The following is a 7,654-nucleotide window of genomic DNA, read 5'->3' as shown; positions in this document are numbered from 1 at the left end:
AACTCTGAACTCATTGTGAAACTTGTGCAAGTGTATTAGCTGAGGCTGAAAACAAGGTCCTGGCATTTCTATCTTAGCCCAGGAAGCAATGGAGACACAGCAGAGGGTTACTGAACCTGATGCAACAGGAGAAATAGCAACTGGATTAAACAAGAATTAGTTCACTTGAATTTACTTGGTCAAAGTTTTTCAAAAATTCTTGATGATGGATTTGGATATTAAATTCTATCTTCTTTCCAAATTACATATGGTTTATTATGTGCAATTACGCTTAGGGTAACTGGTTAGGACACAGTATGTAATTCTCATTCCAAAGATTAAAGGCAGTAGTTCACAGTGAGTTTTTGTGGTTGTCTTTCTTAAAACTCAAATTAAAGCACCTCTCTTGTATTTTCAAAGAACGAAAGCTAGGCTGAGTGTTCTCCATCTCACTAACCAGTCAAAATTCTGGTCCCTAAAATGAACAAACCCATTAAAGTAGACCTCCGTCAAGAATACTGAATTAACATGTTTCATTTCTATCTGGAAATGCATATTATACCTCTGTTTCATGCTTTACTATAATTATTTACGTGTTTATTTTCCCCCACAAGATTGCAAACATCCCTTCTCATTGGCAGGGATGATATCTTGTTGATCTTTATACCCCGCAGTGCTTAGAATAATTACTAGTGTGTAGTAGATGGGTTGGCTCCTTGGTTGGCTGGCTGATTGGCTAATCGGTTTGTTTTCTAGTTAGTTCGTTGGCTGGTTGTTTGATTGGTTTCCAATTAGTCAGCTGATTACTTGGTTGGCTGATTGGCTGATTAGTTGGTTAGTTGATTGCTTGGTTGGCTGACTGATTGGTGGGTAGGTTGGTTGGCTGAGTGGCTAAATGGTAGGTTGATTGATGTCTACCTGGCTGACTGGTTGTTTGATCAAATGAATGAGTGAATTTGTTCTGACAGTTAAACAAAGTCTTCAAGGTAAATTGAAAGCATTCAATCCATTAGCCTCTGGATGAATTATTCTAGGGAATGATTTTTATGTTATGGACAGAATTTCAAATTAAAACAAAAATCTTCTTTAATAAGATTTGTTAAATTCATAAATAGTTGAAACTAACTTTTGCAAATGCCCATTCTAAAAATTTCTAAAACTTTATATTGGCACAACTTTATTATACCACAAGATTGCAAGCAATTTAGACTTAAGCAGCTATCTCTAACCCCTTAAGCAGGAAATTATAACACCTTTAAGGTGTGAAATCCCAACTTTAGCACAGGCCTATCCCCAAGAGTATTTGCCAGGGCTTGCTAACTGCACACAAGATATGATTGAGAGATTATTGAGCAGAATATTGTCAATATTGTCAAGTTCATCACTTGTCTTTCTACCCTTATAGACTACTTTCTTCAAGTCTCTGAGCATTTTCTCATTGGAAATGGATGTCTTTAAGTGTGCCCTTAAAAAGTACCACTTAATTACCACTTACAAAGAATAATGAAGCTTTACTAACTCTGCAGTTAACACATAACACTTTCCCGTAGACCAACCAGCTATGGGCAAATGGATGTAAAGAAAGAAGTTTGCCTAAGAAAAGAAAAAGGCATAAAAAGGTCGACTAATTTTTCACTTGATTTTAACACATTTTAGGTTTTATAGATTTATGGTTGCTAAGACAGCATACATGAGAATTTATGAGAATTCTTCAAAAAGCTAGGAAAAAAGTATAAATTGCTGCACAGACTTCATTGCCAATGGTGAATTTTGAACATAAGCATATGTGAGTTTTTGAAACGAATGAAATGCTGAGGCCCCTTAAAGAATATATAAACAGATATCAACAATGACTCAGTTACCCAAAATAAATAAAAAGGGACTTATTTCCTGAAACCCCTGTGTTTTCTTTGGTGCTTGGCATTGCAACTAAGCTTGAAAAAGGAGTTCTCCTATATGAGCTCCATATTTCTCAAAAGTGAGGAGAAAATGGATTAACCAGTATTTCAGCCTATTCATTCTCATTTTTGACACCAATGTGGTTTCAGAATAACTTTAATAGTAAATATTAGATATGTGATTTTTGGAAAAAACCAATGAAAGTAATTAAAATTGATCAATTTAATTCATTGGTCATTTATTTAAAATAAATGTTCTTATACTGATTACAAAATCACTCTGAAATATGGCTGGCATCAGCAGTGGAAAATAAACTTTAGTCATTTAGAAATTAGGTGCCATACAAGTCATTGATGTGAAATTCAGCAGCCATGAGAAGGTAAATGGGGACTGACTAATAAGCAGGTTTTAGGGAGTCTGACTGGCAAGGCTTGAAAATCATTGTCCATTGTTCTAAGAGTTCATCTCAGGTTTCTTAATGTATATACATGGGTGGAGCACAATGAAACTCATTTGCATCAGCATGTGTGGTCAGTTCTCTCATTCATTCCTTTTGCTACATTTATAAGGCCAAATCAATCAACCCCACTAAAAATTCTTGAACCAGATGAAAGTTTATCAGATAAGCATAGTCAGAAGCCTGTGTCCAGAGTGGGACAAAACCAGGTCAGCAGCAGCTTCCCCCACACACCCCGCCACCAACACTGAAGGGGTTTGTCTCAATCCCCCAGCACAGTGTCTAGACAAGAAAAAACAGCACAGATATTTCAAAGGAGGGTTTTAACTCTGAGTTCTGGCTCCCCTAGTGCTCTCTGAAGCAGGTGACATCGTCAAAAGAACTCACGGTTCAGGGTAAGAACTGGATGGGATCCTCTTCCTGGCTCAGCCTCTCCTTCACTGCCTATCATTCACTTTAACTTTTACCTGTTTCTCTATTAGTAAAATGAGATAACACCCATCCTGTGTACTTTCCAGAGTTGTTATAAAAATAAATAATATATGTAATGACACTTTTTAAAGTATATGTGCCACCGCAATAAAAGATAAGGTCACATATCCTCCATCAACATCTATGAAAATTGTCAAACATAAGCAAGGATGCAATTAAATTTCATATGATGATATTTTCCTGAATAGTGGCCCCTAGCACAGGCCTTTTAGCTATTGGTACCTAGTAACACACAATGCAACATACTGGGCTAGAAAAAAACCGGTTTCTTCACTTTTCCAATATGACAACAACAACAAAAAGATTTATTTATCCCTTATTCAGTGTAAATAATTAGATAAAATTTGATTGTCATCATCATTATCAGTCACTGAAACAAAGGATTGAAGTGGCAAAAAATTATTATCGCAGAGACACTGCCTTTTTAAGATAGATGCCTCCCGGGGGAATGCAAGACAAGCCACCCTTGAATTTACTTGGGAAAGACTCAAAATCTAGTCAGGGACAAAAAAGTTGAGCAGGGAAATAAACTTCAAGAATTTAACTTGGAGAAAATGTAAGGTGTAGGAACTCACAGTGGACTGTGCTTCTATATTATCAGAGAAATAGAAAATGCCTTTCAATAAGGGTATTGCAGTGGAAGTTTCAATAACAGGTAAGAATCAGCCTAAGAGATGGATCCGGTAGTTGTTTTTTCTTTCCTCAAAGGCACTGTGATGCAATTTACTTGTCCAACTTACTAACAATCCCCACATCTTTCTAGGATCTTGGCCACTAAGTCTCCCACTTTGAATTCTCTTTAAATTCAATTTTCTGTACTCATTCCCTTGGTTTTTCTTTAGAGATTGTAGAGCACATACTCATTTAGAGGCAATATCTTTTTGCATAAAACACTAACTCTAAAGTAACTTTCAGTTCTAAAATGTATGATCAATGGCACTACACTTGTTTTTGAAAATTCTGATCTGTTGAATTTCGGAGGCAGTTTCTTCAACCTTGCAAGTTCTTCTGGTTTTTCTAATGTAATGTGTAAACACATGACATTTCACCATGCCACTCTGACGACTCAGATTATAGAAGGAGGAAGGATTCTGAGAGATGCTATAATCACCATTAACTATCAAAAGGACCATTTACTGAGCCCTTTCTACGTGCCAGGCCTGGTTTAAGTTCTTTTGCATATGTCATCCCAGTGAAACTTCCCAGCATCCCTATGAGGGAAATATCACACTCCTCATTTTACAGAAGGAACAACGGAGAATCAGAGACATTAAAGAATCCGCCTAAGGTCATATACCTGATAGTAAATGACGACACTGAGATGGAACCAGGAACCCTATGTGTCTCCCTTGGGGAAGAAGAAACGATCCAGCTCCAGCTTTATAAATGCCACCTTATTTGCTAAGCAGCAACTGAGGCCAGCAGGTTTGATCAAGGGGAAAACATGAAGCTCAAAGTCATTATCAAGAAATTTTGCTGGGTTAATAGTTTGGGGGATACCTAAGAGATTTAATCAGGGTAAGCCAAAGTGCCTAAAAACAAACTAGTTCCTTGGTGGTAGTATAGGTTTCTTCCTCCCTCCCTCCCTCCCTTTGGAACATCAATAAACAATTGTTGAAATAAAAAGAAGGTCAGATGTGGAACCTATGTGACTATCAGAGTCATTTAAAAAAAAGCACTGTTGCCAGAGCAGAGATGTTTTAACATATTATTCACTACCGCCTCCCAAGCTCCTAGAAGAGCGCCAGGCACACAGCAGGCGCTCAATAAAGATGTGCTGATTGGATGCAGAGCGCTTCAAGTGGAAAAAGGGTAAGCTCGCTGTTTGGGGCTGCGGCCGTTTCTTTCTGCTGCCCCTCCCTTTGGAAATGGAGATAGGGTTAGCTCCGGACCTGTCTTAGATCGCGGTTCCAGCCCAGACCTCCCACCCCTCCCCACCTTCCCGCAGCTGGAATCAGCTGCGCGAGGTTTTGCAAGGAGGGCTCGGTTGCTAGGTCTGCAATCCCAAGAGAAGAAGGGCGTTCGGGCCGCTTGCCGCCGTGTCACTCTACGGGGGGAGGACAGTGAGCACTCAGGTGACGTTTCCGCGGGCCTGGGGGCACCGAGAGTGGCCGCGCCCGGGGGTTGGCGGGGCTCCGTGGCGGGACCGCCTGGCGCGGGCTCCATCCGCCGCTCCTCCCAAGGGGCGGGCTCACCTGCAGGTGTGGGATCTCTGGGAGCATCTTCTCCCCAGCCCGGCCAGGTAGAGAGTGTGCTTCTGTAGAGGCTCGGAGTGGGGCGGGGGGCCGGCTGCTTTCATGTTCAGTAGAGAAAATGGAAACACAGGTGGGAGGAGAAAGGCAGAATGGCTTTCAGGAAAGCAGCAGCCTCGGCTCAGACAGCTGGAGCGCACCGAGCTCGTGCATCCCACGTCTCTCCGGGAGTAAGCAGACTGAAGTAAGTGGCAAATGCAAGGCATTGATCACTGCCTTGTGTTTTCCTAACCAAGAGTTCAGGATGCCTTCTCTGAACTAGAAAAGCCACATACAGTTCTTCTCCCCAGTAAATCCCTGTGTGCCATGTTTGCTCCTTTGGGCGGCCTTCTGTGAAGCCCCCTCCCCGCTTGGTTAACTTCACATTACTCCTATGCCACATGAAGCTTGCAAGGTCATCTGAACTCCTCCGGTGCCCTTAGGCGGTCAGCGGCTGTCAGGGGACTGGAGGGAGTGGGAAGGAGGAAGTGTGGGCTTTAGCACATCAGTCTCGGGCTTCTTAGAGCCTTTGAGAAATTTCTAAAAGTTCTTTCTTTAGCAACAAGACAGAAATGTACTTTCTCATGCTTCTTAATCAGGTTTTGCCCCAAAGTCTGGTCTCTTTACTTGTAGTGGAATCTTATTAAAATGCCCCTGAAGCCACTACTAAATAAATAGGCATAAATGTGAAATTGTGTCCATTTGAGGCTGCACAGAAATTTCCCAGAACTTAGCTCAGTGCAAATTTGGGGGTTTTCAGTGAATGTTTGATAACTTTTTAATATTGCATTTTCAACTTAAATCACCTGTTAGTACAACTCAGTGGGTAGAGATGTGGAGAGAGGGTGCTGACTGGCTGGATATGCATGGGTTGGGTTGGTAGCTCATTCTTCGTATTTCCTTTGGATCATGACATCTGTTTACTGTCACAATTGAATTGGCCTTTTGCAGAGCAGCCATGCCCTCATCTATTGTCTCGTGGCTATGACAAGATAATTACGAGGGCAATACTGTTTGACTCTTAGCCTAGCACAGGTTGTTAAACTGCACAAAGCAATCCAATTCCCAGAAAAGAGCTTTTCTAGCCTGGGGAATAAAATACTGTCAATGCACAGGCCACCTCAGTTTCTGAAATATTAATGTAGATGGTTAAAGAGAGATTGAGTAGGGAAGGAAAACCACTGGGCACTTTAAAGAGGAGCCAGGAATAGTCCTGTAGGTCCAAGTTGAGACCACCAATTTCATTGGTTCATACTCTGTAAGAGAACCGATTTCATTTTTAGTATCAGCCTGGCTTTCCTTAAACACAGAAATGGATTTGGGGGGAGGTCTACTGCAGCATAGTGATACGTCCAAGATCTATTTTGAGAGGTGAGCCTGTGGCACTTAACACAGTGATGGGCTAAAGGGATAAGGTGCAGCAATTGTCCTACCAGATGTCCCAAAGTCCCCAGGTTGCTAGGTTAGTCCCAGAGTGGGGTGTGGGGCTTTAGCTCCAGAGGACATTTAGAAGCCCATTAGACCTCATGGCTGGGGCAGTGTCTGGTCAGAGGCCCTAGGTGCCCTGGGAAGGACAGTCACAGCTCCCACTCCACAGAGGACAAAGGATGGGAAATGCTCCTGTGCCCTGAAGACACCGGGATGCCTCTGCCTTTAACCATGACACCCCTCCCCACCGTGACATTCCCTCCTGCAACCCACCTGGAAGGAATCAAAAGCTGTCACTTAACCTTCTGTCTCAAACTTACTTACCCCCAATCCCTTGTGCATTTATTTTTAACATTCTGACCCTCAGAAGTGCAATGACATAAGTATAGGTGGGGGATAGAGGGAAGCTGGAGATGGGGAAAGCAAAGGGAAACCCCTCTTCGTGCCTCAAGGGTGAAGGAAAGAAAGAATTTTGTCAGGAGTCTACTCTGTTTTAAGCAATGTTTGGGTGCTCCATTTCATTAAATTTATATCCTCACAAGAACTATGTAAGGCGGAGAGTATCATTCCCACTTCACCAATGGGGAAACCATCAGTGGGAAACATGAGGCTCGGAGAGGTTGGGGACTACTTGAAGTCACACAGCTCAAAGGACAGGGCTAAAATTAGGCCTGTCCTGACTGAATCTGATTCCTCCAGGAAGGTGAGCAGGCTGTGCCTTGTGAGGGCTGGTGAGACAAGCCTGAGTGGCTCGTTCTCCCTCTCTGTCTATCTCCTAGCTTTCCTGAGGAGGAGGAGCTTGGGCTAACACTGCCAAGAGCTATGCCCCAGGGGTGTATATAGACACCCAGGATCTCTAACAGAAGTGTCTACCCCCACAGGATGCTCTGCTCCACTCCTTTCCCCACCGTTTACCTCCAGACCTGAACACTCTCATCCCTCTGACCCCAAACGGTCAAATGCTAGGGTTCCAGATCCACTGGCATGTTTCCTTTCTCTCCCTGGGGTACCAGGCTTTTACCGCATGCCTGGTTTCTTCTTTCTATCCCACACCAATAATTGGGGATGTTATAATGACCCCTCCCAATAAAGCAGGAGACATACATCCAAGGGCCCAAAGTAGGCATGACTTCAAGGTCTGCAGAATCCAGGGCCTGGTGCTCCCAAG

At 42.6% G+C, this 7,654-nt stretch overlaps 1 protein-coding gene across 4 annotated transcripts in view; it reads left to right on the top strand.

The window, feature by feature from the left end:
- The first annotated feature begins 4,491 nt into the window (after positions 1-4,491).
- MCHR2 (melanin concentrating hormone receptor 2) overlaps positions 4,492-7,654 on the top strand; it is a 46,232-nt gene continuing 43,069 nt past the window's right edge. The window contains exon 1 of one of the 4 annotated variants that reach the window (XM_008516617.2): positions 4,492-4,639. The gene's annotated coding sequence lies outside the window, so the exon portion shown is untranslated. Of the gene's footprint in view, positions 5,264-7,654 lie in introns of all 4 variants that reach the window. The other 3 variants (XM_070556728.1, XM_070556729.1, XM_070556730.1) reach the window with 3 other exon arrangements.

This window comes from Equus przewalskii, chromosome 9, assembly GCF_037783145.1.
Source record: "Equus przewalskii isolate Varuska chromosome 9, EquPr2, whole genome shotgun sequence".
Classification (NCBI taxonomy): Eukaryota; Metazoa; Chordata; class Mammalia; order Perissodactyla; family Equidae; genus Equus; species Equus przewalskii.
This window is presented reverse-complemented; position numbering and strand designations above follow the sequence as displayed.